Source organism: Temnothorax nylanderi, unplaced genomic scaffold (genome assembly GCF_030848795.1).
Source record: "Temnothorax nylanderi isolate EJ_2023f unplaced genomic scaffold, tnyl_v1.0 TNYL_tig0002_pilon, whole genome shotgun sequence".
Taxonomy (NCBI): domain Eukaryota; kingdom Metazoa; phylum Arthropoda; class Insecta; order Hymenoptera; family Formicidae; genus Temnothorax; species Temnothorax nylanderi.
The window spans coordinates 4,279,807-4,300,668 of record NW_027249064.1 but is presented as its reverse complement, the minus strand read 5'-3'; the positions used below and the strand labels follow the sequence as shown (position 1 = coordinate 4,300,668).

The 20,862-nt window shown below is 37.4% G+C and overlaps 1 long non-coding RNA gene across 1 annotated transcript in view; it reads left to right on the top strand.

Annotated features, from left to right (window-relative positions):
* Positions 1-4,294: 4,294 nt before the first annotated feature.
* LOC139768035 (uncharacterized) overlaps positions 4,295-20,862 on the top strand; it is a 30,874-nt gene continuing 14,306 nt past the window's right edge. The window contains exons 1-2 of the long non-coding RNA XR_011717269.1: positions 4,295-5,305; positions 5,769-5,808. This is a non-coding gene — a long non-coding RNA (uncharacterized lncRNA). The remainder of the gene's footprint in view (positions 5,306-5,768; positions 5,809-20,862) is intronic.

The window sequence follows — 20,862 nt, the reverse complement described above, 5'->3', positions numbered from 1 at the left end:
TATTGTCATTATCGCCCCTCTCACTCGGCGCCAATTAACGTGCTAACGATTATTACGGTAGATCCGGCCTAGATACAGCCTTTATAGTCGGACGTTTAAGAATAGCGTCTTCGATAGCGTGCGGTGTTCTCGCAGCATATAAAAGGGTGTATATTTTTCGGATGTATGTATCCAACTTGGACAAACATAAGCCGCAGCTAATTGGAAGTCGCTGGTAATCGACTTATATCCACGGAAGAACTCCCGACGAGCGCCAAAATTGATTATGGAAATTTAATGAACTTATGAAACAATAACATTTTCGCAATTCTCGCAAAAACATCAATTTGAAGTTATTTCATATTTGTCTCAATGAGTATATCAATGTTTATTTGAAAATATATATTTGTATAATATAATTATTTAATGACAAACGTTATTATGACAATTATGACAACAGTTTTACGTTACGATAATAGTTTTATGCAAATTTTACTAATAAGGATGTTAACATTATGTCAAATACACTTGTAATTAATATTGTAAAATTAAAAAGAAATTAATTATATTAATTATATTAATTATAATAAATTAACTAAATAAAAAAAGTAATGAAATAATAATGAAAGTATAAGGAATATTTAATGTGTAGAACGCGTAGGAATTTTTAATGAAATTTTAAAGAAATTGAAAAAGAATGCGAGATTAGTTATAATTAGATAGCATGGCACACACACACGGTGTCTTAATTATAAAAAAAATTATACAGATTACTTACCAATTAATTTCCTAGAAAAATTCAGTAAAATCTTTCCTATTCGGTAATATCTTTTTAATAATTAATTAAGAAATATCACAAATCTTGTAATTTATACTTTTTTATATTTTTTATATCTACTCTTTTATATACAGATTACTTAATAATGAATTTCTTAGAAATTTAGCAAAATCTTTCTCCAACTCGGTAATTTCAAAAGTTTAATCCAAAAATAAATACAGATATACAATCAATTTGATAAAAATGAAGATAAACATATAAAGGCAAGTAAGGGCCGATGGTGAAGCGAAAGTAACATTATACAGTAAGGTACATCTCTTGAAAATACAATCATATAACACACTTTTCGATCTTATTTTTAGATTTAGCGTCCCATGCAGGTATCACTATCACACAGTGCGCGTACACACAGAAAAATAATCATTCTCTACAGCCAAGAAAAGCACTTACTTATTTTATTTTACTTCTTTTAAGTAAGTTTTCTTACAATCAAGAATATTTTCTTACTAATAGTTTCCAAATATCTTGACACAAGTCAAGAATATTATTTTGAGTAAATGTAATTCTTACAATGACTTTATAGTAGATTTGCAGGATACATCTTATAAGGTAATGTATCCGCAAATCTACCATAAAGTCATTGTAAGAATTACATTTACTCAAAACAATATTCTTGACTTGTGTCAAGATATTTGAAAACTATTACTAAGAAAATATTCTTGATTGTAAGAAAAATTAATTAAAAGAAGTAAATAAAAATAAGTAAATGCTTTTCTTGGCTGTAGAGAATGATTATTTTTCTGTATAACCTTGTGTAATGAAAATTCGGCAGAGGATTATAAATTATAAAGTATTTTCTAGACTCTATAGAGAGAGTCTACCCACTTCAAGAGAGGCAATAGATTATAATATATTATAATACATTAGTTTGTAATATACTTTTATACTTTTAATCTTTAACGTATTAATTTTTTTCTGTAATAACTGTAGCAATAAATGATATATTCAACAAAGATATTTCATAAGATTAAATAATACAAAACACTTTACCGCTACATTAATTATCATTTTAAATAAAAACTTTGATATAATGTCTAATTGTTAGAAAAAGACTGTGATTTTATTATCTCATTTCTCATATATACCTTTCACTCTTACGTTGGTAATATAATTTTATAAATCCATTGCCTCGACATGAAAATAAAGAAATAACTCACCAGCCGATGCGCAACAGCGGAGTTGTAACTGGTCGTAACCCTGCGTCGATCTGTAACATATAAATATTTTTAAATTAAAGCAGCGTTCAAGAGATAATCAATACTTCAAGTAAATAATTATTTCGCGCCTGTTAAATTTTTAAAATACCATTTTAACAAATATCTGATTTCAAAATGTTAATGCAAGAAATCGCGGCCGCCGACGTCGCAAGCGGCTGCATCTTTCCTCATCGACTCGTTCGCGATTATTAATTCATGAAAAATCGTGCAATATTACGAACGTGCGAATAAAAGAGAGAGACGCGATGTTCGCGACGTAATACATCTCTCGTCGCATATGCCAGAGATCGAACTCCGAAATTGCGAAATTGCGCCGGAGTTAAATCTCGAACGAGTAATGAGTATCACGTAATGGGCGAATCAAGCGCGCTCGGAAAAGTGACGGAATCCGCCACAGGACTGACGGGCCAGCAAAATATTAAACAAATAAGAATTACTCACCTCACGGTTGCTCCGCTGTCGCCCGATGCCTCCCAGGCCACCTGCTCCTCTCCTCGAGCCTCCGCTGGATCCGTTGTCGCATCTCCGACGACGCACTCACTCACGACTCACGACGCGGCAACGTTCGCTCGCGAAAATCGACGATATCGTCGCTTATGACCGCGCGACACTTTCGACACTTTGCACGGCACTCCCGGTGTTAATCTCGCGACGCGGCGCATACTTTATTCAAGTAGATACACGGCGACGGAAGAATTACGAACGAAGCTGTACGATAATACCGATAATACGATCCGCTTGACGCCCGTGACGCTTGACGTCCCGCAGGTAGACGCTAACGTAGCGGAGAGAGGCGGCAGAGAATTTCGTACATCGCGCGGCCAACTTCACTCGCCGGAGCAACTGTCGCGAGGACGCTGCACTTGCTGCTTGTGAAACGATTTGGTTAACGGCAATTAAATCGTCGATCGATTTATGAACACTGTCTATCTATGCTCCACGATATCGCCAAATATCAAAACACAAACAAAATATGGGAAACATACGACGTTAACGGAGACTGTGATCTGCGATCGCCAATTATAATAAACACGTCGCGCGACCGTCGCGACGTTACTCAGATTTAAGGCCACCGCACACGAAATGACATAGCTGCACATGCATAGCATAAGACCGTCTGCACCAATGAGCATCCGGCATAAAGTCGTCATATTGATTTTCATAAGATGCTCATTGGTCCAGCGGTTTTGTGCAGCCTACGCAATTTTATGTGCGATAGCCCAAGCTGGCGTCAAGCCCCTTGCACAATGCCAGGCAACAAGCAATAGGAACAAGGAATAGAAATCAGAAATCATGTATAAATGCAGAATAAACATGCACAGGCAATAGACACAGAGTTTCCGTCACGTTGGAAATTCTGTGCCTATATTGCCTGTTGCCAACCAATCATAGCATTCGAATTTTTTAGGTTGTAATTAACGATTTTTTGATTATTTCCTGTTCCTATTGCCTGTTGTCTGGCATTGTGCAAGGGGCTTTAGACTATGCGCGATTTGTGGTTCGCGATTCGCCATTCGCGCCGAATTCATCTCATTGATTTCGTCAAAAAACCGCTCCGCTGGCGAATCGGCGCGAATGGCGAACCGCGAATCACGAACCACGAATCGCGCACAGTAAAATTATATTCGCTCGTATTCTTCATCTGAAACGGTGTTCCGAAAAACGACGGCGACTTTGAAGCCGCGCGACACGACGCAAGACGAAGTCACGACGCGAGTCAAAAGTTGGCGGTTGAGAGAAGCGAGACCGATCATCCGAAAGAAAATGTAATCGAAAGTCAATATTAACGAATGCGATATACAACGGGAAATCCGTATGTAATTCCGCGAAGCACATATGTATTAAATGAACATTTGATATATCACAGTTTTCCGTAATCTCAAATCTCAACGGGGACGACCCGGTGTATTAAGCGGGGAGCACACACTTCTGCACAACGCATAATGCGTAAGCGTAAGAAAATTTATTGGTCCATACACATGTACATAAGGAAATAGACCAATCAGTTTTCTTATGCTTACGCATTATGCGTTATGCAGAAGTGTGTGCTCCCCGCTTTATTCCGCGAGCTACGATTCGGCGCCCGCGGCTGCCCGCGCATGAGTAGTGGGGGTAGAGTGGGGGTAGGTGACTACGCATACCGACCGCGAGCGCGCACCGTACCCAGTCACCTTCCCTCGCATTCCAGTCTGTTCCAGTCCCACTACTCATGCTCTTGCGGCGCTCGCGCTCGCGTCCCGCGCGACGCGGCGATCCCGTTCTATTATCATCTTATTTTCGGAGTACAACGCTAATACGCAGCGGTTGAGATGGAAACCTGTGATCGAATGTTCATTACACACATGTGCTTCGCGGAGTTTATACGGATACCGAGGTATATGGCTGATATTTCATGTATCGTACGACAAATTTTTTGAGCGTATTAATTGGCCGCGGGATAGAGAAGTTCTCGAGTTTCTAGAGAAATCCTCTATCTTATAGCCAATCGATAAGCTCGACAAAGCTCGTACGACACATGAAATATCAGCCTATCGCATTCGATTACATTCTTTCGGATGATTGGTCTCGCGTTTCTCAATCGTCAACTTGATTCGCGTCTCGCGACTCTCGCGTCGGTGTCGTGTCGCACGGCTTGTCGTTTTCGGAACGCCGTTTCGGATGAAGTACACGAGCGGATCGATCCTAAAATCGAGTAACGCCGCGAGGTGTTTATTATAATTGGCGATCACAGTCTCTGTTAACGTCGTACGTGTAACCGTATTTAATCGTGTTTTTATTTGGCGGTTGTGGGGGATAGATAGGCAGTGTTCATAAATCGATTTAATTGCCGTTAACCAAAATCGCCTCACTAGCAGCAAGTGTAGCGTCCTCGCGACGGTTGCCCCTAGCGAGTGAAGTTGGCTGCGCGATTTACGCGCGAAATTCTCTCCGCCATCTTGGCGTCTACCTGCGTGGTGCGGGCCGCGCGGGCTGCGTCACGGACGAGGGACGTCGAGCGGATCGTATCGTCGTAGCTTCGTTTGTAATTTTTCCGTCGCCATGTAACCAAGTATGCGCCGCGTCGCGAGATTAATACCGGTAGTGCCGTGGAAAGTGTCGAAAGTGTCGCGCGATCATAAGCGACGGTATCGTCAATTTTTGCGCGTGAACGTTTCGCGTCACCGCGTCGTGAGCGAGTGCGTCGACGAAGATGCGACGACGGATCAGCGGAGGATCGAGGAGAGGAGGAGGTGGGCTGGGAGGCATCGGGCGACAGCGGAGCAACCGTGGGGTGAGTAATTCTTATTTGTTTATTATTTTGCTGTCCCGTCAGCCCTGTGGCGGATTCCGAGCTTCACTTCCAAGCCGTCACTTTCCCAAGCACGACTTGATTCGCCATTACGTGATATTCATTACTCGTTCGAGACTTAACTACGGCGCAATTTCGCAATTTCGGAGTCCGATCTCCGGCATACGCGACGAGAGATGTATTACGTCGCGAACGTCGCGTCTCTCTCTCTAATTCGCACGGTCGTAATGTTGCACGATTTTTCGCGGATTAATAATCGCGAACGAGTTAATGAGGAAAGATGCAGCCGCTTGCGGCGTCGGCGATTTCTTGCATTACTATTTTGAAATTAGATATTTGTCAAAATGGTATTTTAACAATTTAACGGGCGCGAAATAATTATTTACTTGAAGTATTGATTATCTCTTGAACGCTGCTATAATGTAAAAATATTTGTACGTTACAGATCAGCGCAGGGTTACAACTCCGCTGTTGCGCATCGGTCGGTGAGTTAGCAATGGATTAATAAAATTATATTACAAACGTAAGTAACATGTATATATGAGAGAAATGAGATATTATAAAAGAACAGTCATGAACAGTCTTTCTAACAATTATTAGACTTACTATAAATAAACCAATAAGTTTGTTTTTCTCAATGCAATTGATCATCGCAATAGTGCAATAGTCATCTAACTAAATTATTGTAACTGCATTTCATTATTTTTCACACTAAGGCCTAAACTTATGAACGAAACGTTTGTTATGTAATTTCAAGGTATGTACCTTACTGTATAATATTACTTTCGCTTTACCATCGGCGTTGACTCTTACTTGCCCTTACATATAATTTGGAAGTACCATGCACATCAAATCTCGTATATTAATTCATACTTTTTTTAAATCTACACAATATAAGATGATGATTACTCTACATTACAAAAGATCTAAGGCTTTGTTTTTAACCATATATTTAATAAATAAGCGCGAATATATACATTCTTCCGCGCGATATTTTGCTGTCGCGTCACGGTCGATCTTGGATCTGAATTCGTTTCACGAGCAGGGCGGAATTCGCGCACCCCGGGGCATCAGGGCGAATTGTGAAAGTTTCGTGCTACGTTAACTTCATCATGAAGAGTAAGAAATACCAATTTCCAATCTGTGTTTAACTTTTCAACTATCCTCCGCGACCGTATAACGCAGGGAATGCTTCGCGGTGGCGAGAGGAGTGGTGATAGGACGAAACGGGAATGGCGGTGGAGTCTGTACGAGGAGAAGAGGAGCCACAGAGATTCCGCTCCCTATAAAACTTGCAAGGCCGCGAACGTCGTATTCTTTTCCCCATCGCGAAGCTACCGCTTGTCTCGGACGTGGGCAGGGTTAAGCAATCACCTAATGCGGTGAGCTCTTACACGGGCCACCCTATGTGCCACCCTCCTCGAGATCCTCGAGATGGTGTAGTGATTTCGGCCGCAATGATTCATCATGCGAAACTGCCTCGCCGAACCGTCAGATTTTCTTTGTCATTTTTTCTAGTGGATTTAATCACAGCTCACGAGACTGTAGTTTTACCATTGCTTCAGGAAATAATCCTTATGCAATAATAGTTACAAAACAATTTGTACAAAACATTGTATAAATTTTAATAAGCATTTATTTATCTTTTATTAAATATACTTGTGATTAATATTGTAAAATTAAACAGAAATTAATTCTATTGATTAGACGAAATTGAAAAAGAAGTGAAAGGTAATGACAAAAATCTAAGCATTTATTTAATGGAACGAAAATAGAACGAGTTTATTTATAACTTTCACGTAACTTTGTTTTAATGCATGCGTTTCTATAACTATTCCGTACATAAATTTATTGCAACTATATTCAAATAATTATTACTAAATACTTATTAATATGATGTGACAATGTCAGTACACTATACAATATACTATCATATTATATTAGTTTCTATGATTCACAAAATAGTTAAATTGTGATGCACTATAAAGAATCCAATATAAGCTGCACGTTATTTCAGAACATATATGCTAATTATAATACAATTTCTGAATGCATTTACGGTTTTAAATATTACAACTTGAGAATTTTTAAAAAGATAGAAGCTATGTATTACGTTACGAAAAATCGTTTCCCATGTAATATAAGCATTAAAACTCGAAAGTACGAAACGTCGTTATCTAAGTTAGGTAGTTTTTATCGCTTAACTTGCCGGAAAGATGCGGTGGGCACGCAACTTCTCCACGTGATTCGGCGCAGTATCATTAAGACAAGTGCTAGTATAGTTCCTTATTATATCTTTATAGCTGTTCACGTGTCTTACGGGATCGCAGTTGTTATTCTCAACGGTAGTTATCTCGCACCCTGTAAAGCACTCTCGCTCTCTTGTTAGGCGAGTTTAAAGTACCGCAGCGTGTAAGGGGAGGAAGCGGATCAGGTTGCGGTATTTTGCAAGGACGCAACAAGCTCTTTGCTCTTCTTGGTCTCACACTGGTTCACCGATAAAATATTTTGCCTTTGTGAATCTCACGTAGAAATTAAAAACTAGAATTTTCTTCATTACCTTCTAATAACTAAAATTCTTCAAGACATTATTTAATGTAATTCTCTAAACTAGTGTAGGAAATATAATCTCTCCAAATTAAAAAGAGGAAGTACCTCAGGAAGTACAGTTTAATAGTTTTGTAAAATGAGGCAATTTTTAATTAATTAAACACGATATGTAAAATAATAAATTGTAGCTGAGAGTTAAATCTATTAACAAAACTGAATTAATTATGGAAATTTAAATAACTTCTACATTAATTTGAATGATTTTTCGAAAAAAAAAAAAAAATAAAACAGCGTTAATAGATGCTATTAGAAATTGTAAACTATATAATAGGAAAATTGACTTTATAAGAAAGCGCATTTTTTTTTGAAGAATTTGAGGTTTTAAGAAATAATAATGTATTTACGGCATTTTATTTATAGGAACATAATACCGATTCGCTAACCGCGTGGAATAATGAATAGTCGATGGGAAAAGACGTCAAAAGCGTGTAGAAGTTGAACATGGGAGTGAATATTTCGCTATGGGGGTTGGATGGAGAACTCACGAGCGGGCGCATAAAATGGTCGTTGCTTTCGCGGCAAAGTGAATGTCCACGGCCGGGCTGTCCGATATTTATGTAGTGCCATGGCATGCCATGTTTATGGTTTTTGCGCGAACCAGGACAGGATGCAAAGAACGTCATAAAACAGAGACGTTACCGGAAAATGAACGGTCTATGGCTACCTGAGCGCATAAATTCGACCATGTGACGCGCGCGATGTATTTTTTTCCCGTTGACTGACAGACTCCAGACAGAAGCACTATGCGCGACGATCGAAAAATTCCGGAGAAAAGCCGCTTCTAAGAAGTATAGACGATCTAATAACTCACGTTTTTTATAGTTATATCGATATGATCCTATTCGTAGGAAAGTCTTGCAGAATAACGTGTTATAACGTATGGATTAATGTTTATAGACAAATGAAAACTTTCCGTGAATCCCTAATGAAACTCGTGCTTCTCTGTAGTTTTCAAATTCACCCTCTAATGTATCGTCTTTGTCAAGAATGAAATCCCATTAGAATTACAATTGCAAAAGATGTGAGTTGAGAACGTGGGAATATAAATTCGCTAACGTGATAAATTGATCGCTTTTCAAGTAATGACGTTACCAATACCTATACATGATCAAATAATTCTTATACTAACGAGGAGAGAGAATAATGGGGTAGCTCCGAAATGTACAAAATGGGGCGCGTTTTATACGCATGAATGTAAGGGCTATAATTCCACTTCCACCCTACAATGACAAATTCGAAAGCGTTTTATGTGTAAGTCGAAGAAACGTGGAGAGTAGCAGATAGGATACAGTCGGGAAATAGTCTCTATTCATGCTACATTATTAAATCAAGCGTTTAAACGGACTATATATATATATATATATATATATATATATATATATATATATTAGTATTATTTAGTAGTGGTATTTAGGAGTGGTTTAATTCAACAAGGTGAGAAACATTTTTAAAAATATCACAATAGCATAATATTGCAGTATCAGATGGACACTTACCATTCTCTACAGGATACAGATAATCTCAATGAGATTTCGTTTTCCCATCTTAGGAAAAGTTTACTTGTTTCGTAGCGAACGGAGTAGAGTTAAAGGCGACACGTTCATCGAACTTAGAGACTTTTTCAGAGAAATGGAACAAGTTCGATGCAGCCTAGATCGCGGATAAAGATACACACCGACCGTAATACGAGCTCTATAGCTTTGCTTTCATCAGTTAAAAGTTTTTACGCTTTTTAGAGAAGAGGACATCTCGGTAGCTTGTATGTTTCTTTCCTCGAATAAGTTCTCCATAGAAAAATAAGCACGAACCTATATGAATAAATATTCTTAATTTTTCTTTTTTTTTCTTTTTCTCTAAAAAACACAATTGTTGTTGTAAACATTAGTAATTATTAAAACCGGTAATCAGACTTAATTAATATAACTTTAATAAAGAAATGTTCTTTTGCCACATTTTATATGTTAAATAAATGAGTTAAATTATCTGCTGTGCAGAAATAATATTATTTATTATTCAAAGACTGGAATGAGAGAGAATGGTGAGAAAACGCAGGCCCTTGTATTTTGCATCTCGGCTTCGTTTCACAGGTTTCTGTAACATCCTGCCTAAATGGCATTTTTGCTCCGTTGGGAAATCAGGGGTTCGATGAAGCGTGTCTCGTATGCCGTCGTTAATTCCATTTGTAGCTATTTGCTTGACTTTCCTCCGGCATCGACGATCGCGGGGTTGCGTCCAATATGACGATAGCCTCTCACTTTTTGCATTTTGTGTGTTTATCGTCTCCAGTTTGCCTGCCTCTTCTCGTCTAGTAGTTTGATATTTTTGTTGAAGAATCCTCAATCGCGAATTTTATAATAATTTTTAAGAATTTTTTTTACAACGCAGACTTTCCAAAATTTTATATTTTTAAAATTTATAATGAAACTCTTTCTTTCATCTCACGATGTTTGTCTTCTAAATGATTTGCGAATTTAAGCATTCTTACATTCTAATACTTTAAAATAATTATAATAATCTAAATAATAAATAAGAAAAAGAAGTTTCTGCGGAAAATAATATCTTTTCGCACTTTTCATTTTATTTTCATTACATTCTATCCGAATAACCCAAGTAAATACCCGCTTTAATCTTATCGGAGATAGAAATTCCTCTTGTGAATCTATTGACATATCGATCCAAGGAAATTGTTAGCCGAGTAAAACGATCTGAACTGCGATCTCGTTGCGACCTCCTATCAAGATTTTTAGATCGTCTCGCTGTATTATTTGATCATTGAAAAATTGCAATTTCTCGATTAATAATGATGGAATTTCACGATTTCATGATTTATAAACAGAGTTCCGATTAAAGTTAGCCAATAATTTTACTATATTCTTTTATTCATTGATATTAGATTTTTTGCGACAGACAAGTAGCATCATTATATTTATAAATTATAGTGATACATAATTGTAAAAAAGAATAGGGAGTAAACAATTGCTGTGACCGAGACTCGTGTCATACAGAATCGAAGGCAACGACCGGCATCGCTGCGCCGATTCATTGAATCGAAATGACATTCAAAGCTGTGGAAAAATTTTATTTTCCCGTCCGTTATTCTCCCTGTAAATTGAGCGGCTCCTTGTGCAAATTCATTCTTTTGATAAATGCAGTAGAGACCTCGATCGACGACAGCGCACCTCGAGAATTCCATTTTCCACGAGCTCGATATACGACGATAACCAAATCCCGTGTAACCAGGAAACGGTGATGTTTTCCGATACAAAATATAGTATTTCTACCTCTCACCTTCCGTTCGTTTGCTATCCGTGAGCTTTCTTCGGCTCGCAACAGAGTCCAGCGAAGAACGAGCACGGACGATGTGGCGCGCGCAGACGATTAATTATGTCGCCGGCTGTAACTAATCCCGCGAGACAATGCAGTTGAGTCGCATCTTTGCGTCTTTGATAACAATGCGCATTGAATTCGATACCCGGGGCGACTGTCCTCCGCCCCTGTTCGGCAACCGGCTGGCGGACAATGCCATACCACCCGCAGGTCACGAGGCTCTTACCGTCGCGGAATTTCCTCGATTTCCTTGTTTTGTCGAGCTTTGCCACAAGAGTAATGCGATCGCGAGTTCTTCCACAGTGTAACGTAACCATCGCAGGTTACATCCAAGGCACTCTAAGTATCTTGCACGAAATTTGCGTGAAAGCAACATTAGCAGTATAATCAAGATACTTTTTCCAAATTCAAAAATTCTCGGAAAATTAGTGTGCTACAAATTCGCTAATAAATCCTCTCCCTAGAATCTATATTTATTTTTGGATTTCAATAAAACTAGTTTTGAAGAACTGAAAGAATATTTCATACATAAAACTTTCTAATAAAGTTCTTGTTAAAAGTGTTAAAAATACTTACTAGCAAGTACAATCTTGTTGAATTTATTGATGCCATTACAATAAATTTGACAAGTAATAAGAGTAATATATTTAACAAGTTAATAAAAAAATATGTCATCTTTTTTTTTTCCACTCAAACTGCGCGTCGATTATTTGTCAATCTTGAAACACAGTTATTCGTTGGCGCAGTAAATTCAACATACTATAAATCGATAATCGATTTAACTTTTGATGAATAATCTTTTAAATCGATGTGCAGTTTGAGTGTGAAAGTATAAGTATAAAAATTCATATTGTTAGGCTACGATGAACCAGCCAGACCGAAGATTGCCTTATTCACTTGTTTAGAATCTCACGTCGTCGGTCAAAACTTCACTATTATTAAATATATATTTATCGCGTACATTTCTTTTCGTACACTATGTCGTAATTTTTCAACGGATCTTGTCCCCGTCTTGTCGCGCCGTGAATAAGACCGATTCATTAAGTCCACCCACGAGAATGGACGTCGGAAAGTTCAACGAAGGACGCGCATTCATTCGGTAATCCGGCGTATGTACCGGCATACCAGCGTATGCCACGTTATTACCTCGGCTACGAGGCGTGAGTCTTGCGAGATTGAACGCATAAAGCTAATTAACCGGCGATACAACGCCGGGTAATCTGCCGGCAGCACTCGCGCAAGAGATACGCGTTCACCTACGTATACAGGGTGCCTTGGAAATACCGTCTCTTTTTATATACATTCCTCGATCAATTTAAAACCGATTTTCTTGACAATTTAGTTGAATCTCATTTTTAAGATTATTTAATTTTCAATAATAACTTTAGTTTTACGAAAAAAAAAAGACATATCAATGACATCGCTGTTTATTATACGTGACTGAAAACAACAGTCTAAATACGTCGTCGTTGTATTGTAATAATATTGTTTTACAAATTAAAGTAGTTAAATCAATTTTAATACTCGAAAGTGTGATTTTATATAACAGATATAAAGTAATATCTATCAACATGTCTATATTATGTTACATATCATGTTAATTTTGAATTAAAATGTTATTTATATAAAATCTAGTTAAACAGTTATAATTGAAAGATAAAATTATACTAAGGAAAGTTTATCAGTTATATAATTTCCTTTGATTTTAGTTAATCACAACACTATGTTTTTCTTTCTCTGACTTTTTCTTCTTTTTTTTCCTCTTCTTCTGTCTTCTATCTCCTCTCTTCTACCTCTTTTGCAAGTGGTATGGACAATATCTATATTTTTCTTAATAAAAAATTAATCTTTATTGACCAAAGAAATTGTGGATAAAAAACTTGATGATTAATTCTTGCTTACCATATATATGATGAGAAAAAGCGGAATATAGAGGACAGGAAAAAATAATAAGATAGAAAGCAATCACCGAGAGCTGCTGAATTTTGCAACCGGGCCAGCGCCAATATTTAACTTGATTTTAAAAACTATCGGAGATCACTTAAAGCGCGGCATAATGGATAATATATGAAAAACGGAGATGGAGTTCGATGTAACGAGGGCAAGTGGCAACAGCGGTCATAAATCTCGCCTCTCACGATTGCAAAGTGCTGGGTATCGACTTTCCTGTTACCTCTGTTATTAATAGATGGCTAGTTCTAAATTATGTCAAATAGCTTTTCATCAAATTTTTTGTCAAATAATTTTAATAAGTATCTCTCTAAAATAAATATGAAAATAGTGTGATAAGTTCACGCGTATTTTCATTATTGTTTTAAATTCGACGAGTAAAGTCAATTCCGTGATTTTAAATTTCACTTTTACCAACCTCTTTGAAATATAAAACCTATTTTTAGAACTTTCATATACATTGATAGAAACCTTGCTCTACTCCAAATAGTTCTAGTTTCTGCATGGTATCAGAATTTCATCAACTATATATAACGAAATTTTGAAAATAATGTACCAAGTTTATAGAAGTCTATTATACATTATAAAACCAAATATATGTTTTGTAGGAATTTAATGATATATTTCGTGCAATTTAGCGTGCGCGATAAATCGTTATTAATATCGAGTATCGGAAAAGCAGAGCTGCATTTTCGATATCGTCTAATATTTATATGCCACTTAAATACTAGGAATACCTAAACCCGCAATTTTGCACCAGCTAGCTCCATGAACTTCATGCCCTTTTCGATTACCGAGTCAAAAATAAACGTATTGCTCCGTTAAAATTGTAAATGCGGCGAATATGCATGCCAAGTATAAATTACGTGGGTGTATGGGTTCAGAATATAGATATGTGAAACAGTCGCGTGTGCAATTTCAACGATCTTGCGCCGAGATAATAAGAGCAAGAGCAGAATGGATCGCAAGAGGAGAGGAATTAAAACCAACTAAATAACGTCCGGCTTATTCGCAGGCGCAAAAATTATTTGTTTCATTCTTCGTATGCGGCGGTATAAAATAAAATAAATAATTGTTGCGCCTGCGAACAAACCGCGGATGGACGTTAATTAGTCTGATGTATGAGAAAAATAATACTAAACTCTCTCTCTATATATGTGTATAATATTGATATGTATGATAAAATCTTATTATATGTAGAGAGAGAGTTTTAGCATTCTTTTTCTCATACATCATACTAAAATTACTAAAAATTTGATGCATTAATTATATGCGAGGTAAATGAAATTTTTATTTATTTATTTAAACATATTAGTTGGTATAAAATATTGAAAAAGATGTACAACATACAAATTTAAGTATTAAGATGTTTATGTATCTATATTGAATATCAAAATATTGAAATATCTTTAGCCTTGTATTGTCAGAATTGCGTTATTATTTTTCTATATATGCAATTTTTAACGTTTTATGAGCATTGAGCACCTTTACATGATATGCTGCACTCAAATTATGATAAAAACCTGAAAATCGGCGTTTTCTTTCATCCGAATATTTTTATCACAAATATCAACCATTATTGACTATTCGTGTAAGAGACTTTCCCTGTTTGCCAAAGGATATCGAGATCGAAGCATCGAAGTAGTGGACACACGATGAGTCACGTTAGCATACAACCGCAGTACCGTGTTCTCCATTAGATAGCGTCGTGTTGTCTTAGGCTCGACCTGAATTGGACTCATATCAGACGAATATGACTCATCATAGCGGGTAGACGCGCTATTTTGACGGAAAATATAGTAGCGTCATAGCGTAGCTTTTCCTTATAACGTAACAACACTTAACTTACGCGCGTGAATATCGCGCCTTTGATGAGCACAATGGCTATCTTTGTATATGAAAAGAAGAAAATTATAACTAATTTATAATTAATGAATAAACTAGATTAAATAAAATTATATTTAAATTTATGGTTGGATTTAGAGTTAAATGTCACAATTTTAATAAATAATCTCAAACATAAAGAACGTGAAATGTGCATAGAATGACGAATGTTTATTTCCATCTTGATTTTCGTGTTGATACGTTGCTCGTTTGCTGCAGCAGCTCCATTATCAGTTATATTCTGTTTTATTATTGTCTACTACAAGTAGCAAATTTAATTCGCGTTTTTATTCGCTTTTTCGCATTTATAGTTTTCTTATAATACTGGCGATAATATCACAATTTTCTGTATAATATTTTTCATCAATATTTTCTACATAACACTTCCTTTACCTTTTATCTTTCATGTCAATAGAAATTCGTATAGCTTATGTTACCCATCACGGAAACTTTTTAGGTTCGTCACTGCTAATCTTCTGCAAACAGCCAGTTTGATTAGCCAATAATCTTCAAACTTGTTCATTTTTAACATGTTACGAGTTGTTGGAGTTACTTATTAAGTGACAACCAGAGGAGCTACGACGGTGATTGAAGTCGTGCGGTAGATCGTAGAAGTGCGCGAAAGAGGGAAAATCGTCTCGAGGGAAGAGCGAAATTCTAATTCTGGATTAGGGTTTATGTTCGGCAATCTCGCGATGGGCTTCGACGTCTATGACGCCAGAGCGCGGCGCGGGGGTGGACGACCGTCGTTATCGGAGGTGCTTTCAAATTAAGCGGCCCTTCCACGACGGCCCTTCGTCGTGGCTTTACAACTCTATCCATTCGCAAGCGACCGTGACTATCGCAAACGCAAAACCGATCGACGCGGAAACGTCGTAATTTCGAAACGCAAAATTATGGGCGAAATTATGGCTGAGCGCGTTCCCGACGTCGTTATTTCGCGACAAGGATGATGTTGGCGAATCGTGTACAGCAAGAAAGCACGCAAAGCGTGAAAATCTCCGTCGCATTCCTCTTTTCTTTAATACTGAAAAAATAAGGCTCACAAAATCAAACAAAAATAATTTGTAAAATATGATCGTATCTATTATATTAGAATTACATTATCTAATTGTTTAATTAATATAATTATCCTGATGTACACATTTATCTTGAGGAATCTTGTAACTTATTGTTAAACTGATTTAAAATCATTTAAAATGTGTCTTACAATGATGATATTTAGAAGTAGAGAAATTTAGAAACATTAAGAAAATGCAAAGGTAGCAAAAGATAAAGAATAAAAAATGGGTGTCTTTGCATAAGAACTTCTCATAATTTTAGCTACATTATTTTACAAATAAAAGATATTTTTTACTCATTTTTTTCACTCTATATCTTCATCGCTCTACGTAATATGCATTCACGATCACAATAGCGTAAAACGTAAATTGCAGCATAAAACATAAATAATAACGCGATATTGCCTTTAAATTCCAAATTATATTTATGCGCTGGTTATAGAAAAATTTCAGATAAACTTTTACCGACAACGTTCAATGATATTGCCGCGGGTCCATGCCGCTCGTTATAATATTAGACCACAATAATTAATGCCACCACTGGGCGTATATCGATCGTTCATGAGAATTATAATTACTTGAAACTGCGCCGAGCGTCGGTGCCTTGCTCGTCAATTAACATTGCACCAACATATCTTGTGTAGATAGAAGATATAATAATCGGTTTTTATGTTTCATGTATAAATTATAAAAATGTTTATGAAAAACTAGATTTAGACTTTATTTTATTTTTAATATTATTTTATAGAATTCAAATGTATTCGCTATTTTTTGTATTTCTATACTCTTACACTTGCTAATCTTATACTGTGCGAGGGCAAATTTTAAAAAATAATTCGGCAGTACGGCGTATATACATTTGCTATGGCTCGCAAATGCACATCAGTTTCTTTTTGTTTACATCTCTTTTGTTTTATTTTATTTCTGAGTTTTAAAATATTTTTCTTTACATAAAACATTTATTCGGATATATTGTATTTTCCGATTACCTATATACAGTTAAAAAATAAACTTTATATTATAGAGATAATCAAGAAATGTATTCGAGTAAATGTTATATGTAAAGAAAAATATTTTGTATAACTTAGAAATAAAATGAAACTAATAATATTTCTTGATTATCTTATACAGGATTATTTTAAATTATATTACATCATACACACACACACATACAGATATATATGTATATTATACATACACCTGAGTTGCTAATATTATACATATCTGCTTTCTTCCATGTATATGTTGTATACGCGGAAGTAAGGAAAAATCGGTAGTCGTCGCGACCCTTACTGGAAGATTTCTGAGGGATACCTTTTATATATAGATATAGTTAGCAAATACATAAAAAAAAACCGCGGCTTACGCATGCACGTCCGCTCTCGTTTCGTAAGACGGAAATACATATGTCAGATGGAATCGAGTGAGAATCTGCAGTCGTCGTCGGTGGGCTCGACGTTGCGTAACAGGCCATTACTGCCGGCAACGGTTGCCTCGTTCGCGTCGTGTCTCGAGCACAGCGGGCGGCGGGCAATTTGCGATACAATTTAAAGAAGACAGCTCCCGTGTAGACCCCCTTTTCTCCCTGTTCCTTCGGCGTGCCACCCCGCCGGTTTCCTCTCACCAGCGCGCGCTTTATATTTCGTGCTTGTAATGGCGAAACTTTTCCTTAACGACCCCGCATCCGCTTGAATTATGCACGGCGCGCCACCGACGACATATTTTTTTCTCCTCTATCTACGTGACCGTGTCCCGATCAGTCGCTTCTTACTCCCGCTGCTTGTTGCTTGAATGCACTATACGCTTGAACGCGTGGGCCCGTTACATTGCAATGTCAGAATATAAAGTCGATTTGCGAGATATCATATTGTTATCACTAATGATTCTTACTTTATGCAACACTAGTAGTTGCGCGTAAAGATAAAAAAGGGTTAAATCGAGTATAGCTAATTGCCTTATTTCTAATAATATTTTTAAGATATTACTATGTTATAAAGTGACAAATTATGAAGAAGAATCCAGTACGACGAACAATTATACCAACATTTATGGTGCAATTCTATGGTAATTGAAAAAAAAATAGATGATCCTCGGACACAGTCACTTATACAGTATCCAACGCGGTACGGATGGCTATTCGTCAATGCAAATCCACAAGTTCTCCCCATTCATACAAATTCCACGCACACCATTGCATCATACCCGCCCGTACGTTTAATGGATGCAGCTCCCCTCGGGGGACTAGCTAGAGAAGGGCGGGGGCGAAAGCATCGGCAAAGGAAATGCAGGGAGGGCGGCTAGTGTGAGCATCGGAAAGCAGGGGATGACTCCAAACGTACGACCCGATAGGGAAATCCAACATACGTCGCATGCCCTACCGCGATATCTACTCCCTTGCTCTGTATTCTACTGGCGATAACGTTCTCCGGGTGTTGTCTCCACTTCCGTGTTTTATTTCATTCCCTAACTTACGCTCTAACTATCGAAAAGATTTCAATTATCAGATCTGTGAAGAGTTCTGCAAGGAAAATTAATAGACTAAAGACGGAACTGCCGGTTAATAAAATGAACAGTCTAAAATGTTCGAGAAATTAAATATAAATTTAGAAGAAATTTTGGGATTATCCATGATATAATAGTTTATGACATTAAACTTTATTTTTATTTTGTATGCCTACATACATAATACATATTAAAATAAACAAATTACGATCCAACCAAGGAAATTTTAGGCACATTTAACATGATGTATTCGCTTTTATGTTCGAGCTTTTTTCGGAATCTCTCATGTCTGTCGTGACTCGGCGACCGATTTTGTAAAATACGCAAGAGGAAAATTAGACTTTTGTTACTGCGCGCGATAAAACGTCAACGTTCGAGGCTCGGTTCGTTTCTTCGGCATTGTACGCCGGACCGGGAATAATATTAAGAAGCGCAATTTCGACGCCGGCGTGGACGGAATTTACGATTCGCCTTTTGTTGCCGGCGGCGCGGACGCCTTTATGCATTTTCGCGGAAGCGACTTTTTACCGAGTCCTTTGGAGACGAAACTAATCGGAAAAGGCTTCCGTGACGCGGAAACTTTTTTTCTCTCAGTCCGATTCCGTTTCCCGCGCTGCTTTTCCACTTCTGGAGTAGCGAAATGATTATCCGACGCTTTCTCCTTTTCAAGGAGGTCTCACCCACCACTGTGCACCACTCCGCCCTACCTCTTCTTCTATCGCGTTAGTGTATCTACAACTACCACCATTCTATCTACCAGACTCTATCTCCCGCTCGCCATCTTTTCAAGTCTATGCCCACCAAGCCTTACATGCCGGCTCCCGTGACATCTTTGATCACGAAACACGTCTCCAGAGGCAGCGTTATTCGTGATAGCTGGCGACCATCTAAGATTTGAATGGGGACTCGATGCTTTTGATGTCTCCTGCTTACCAGACCGGCCGCTGACCGTCATCTCCCGTCTCGGAATCTCTTCTGTCAATTCAATGTCACTTCGGCATATAATCACGCTTCGGAGCACCGGCAGTCTATTAGCCGGGCTGACCTTCGCGAGAAGTCTTTGCGCTTTCTGCTGTCTCCTTTCGTTCATCCTTGACGGCCCCTCGGGACCGAGGTCGATCAACAACTTCCCCATCGACGAAACATTTTCAATTGAAGCAAAATTTGGATATCGAGGAGACGTCTGAGATGAACATCAAACGCATCAATCGATGGCTTTGATAAGACTTGAGGGTTGGACTTTACTAGTTAGTTTCAACTTATATTAAACGCTACGTACGAATGACGAAGATTCCAACGAAAATTAATACCAAACCGGTGATAAATCTTAACTCGATTTAATCAAAACTTGAAATTCGCAAAATGGCTACAGTTAGCATTAAAAGCAAATGTTTTTAGTTATACATATATTCGATTGTAGCTTTTATTCCAGCATTGTTATTTTTCATATTTTAACTCCTGATGAATAACTGTTTTTATTCTGATGAAAGAGTTTTTAATTAGATTCTTTTAATACAATCTAAAATATTTCTATTTGCATGTGTAAATTTAATATAAATAAGTTTTATTTTGAAATAAAATCATATACTTATAGTTTTCGAAGTCAATATACATATTTTAATATTTATTTATATTTTTATTAATAACATTCCTGTGAAATATAAAAAATATATATCAATGTATATTCTTTATCTTTTTCACAACCTTGCTATTAATAAAAAAAATGAAAAGCTGGATAACTTTGTGACAAGATATTATTGACAATAATGCAACATCATTTCAAAAAGAGAATCTAAATCTCGATACGTTCCACTCGTGTTCCGCAACGATTCCCGCGCTCTTATCTCATGTCGTACTCGTCCGTAAAATTGCATGCGACGTTTCAAGACGACACGACGCGACGTCGGGACGTGCGCGACGATACTTTGCCGGTGGCCGCGATACTTTTTGGTCTCACTGCGATTCCGGCGTATGCGCGACAGCGAAGCCAGAATTCTTGTCGGATGGCGTCTCAAGGGGATGCAATTCTCGAAACCGGCCAACCACTTCCATTTCCTCTACGCGCACGTAACGCTCTTTCCACCGTCAAGTCATTCTTCAGTTGCTCTCTCAATCGATTACTCGCTAGCTTGCATCTTCCGTTTTTAGTAAATCAACCCGAAACGTATGTCATATGCTCAGCACTAAATTGCATTGTCTGGTTTT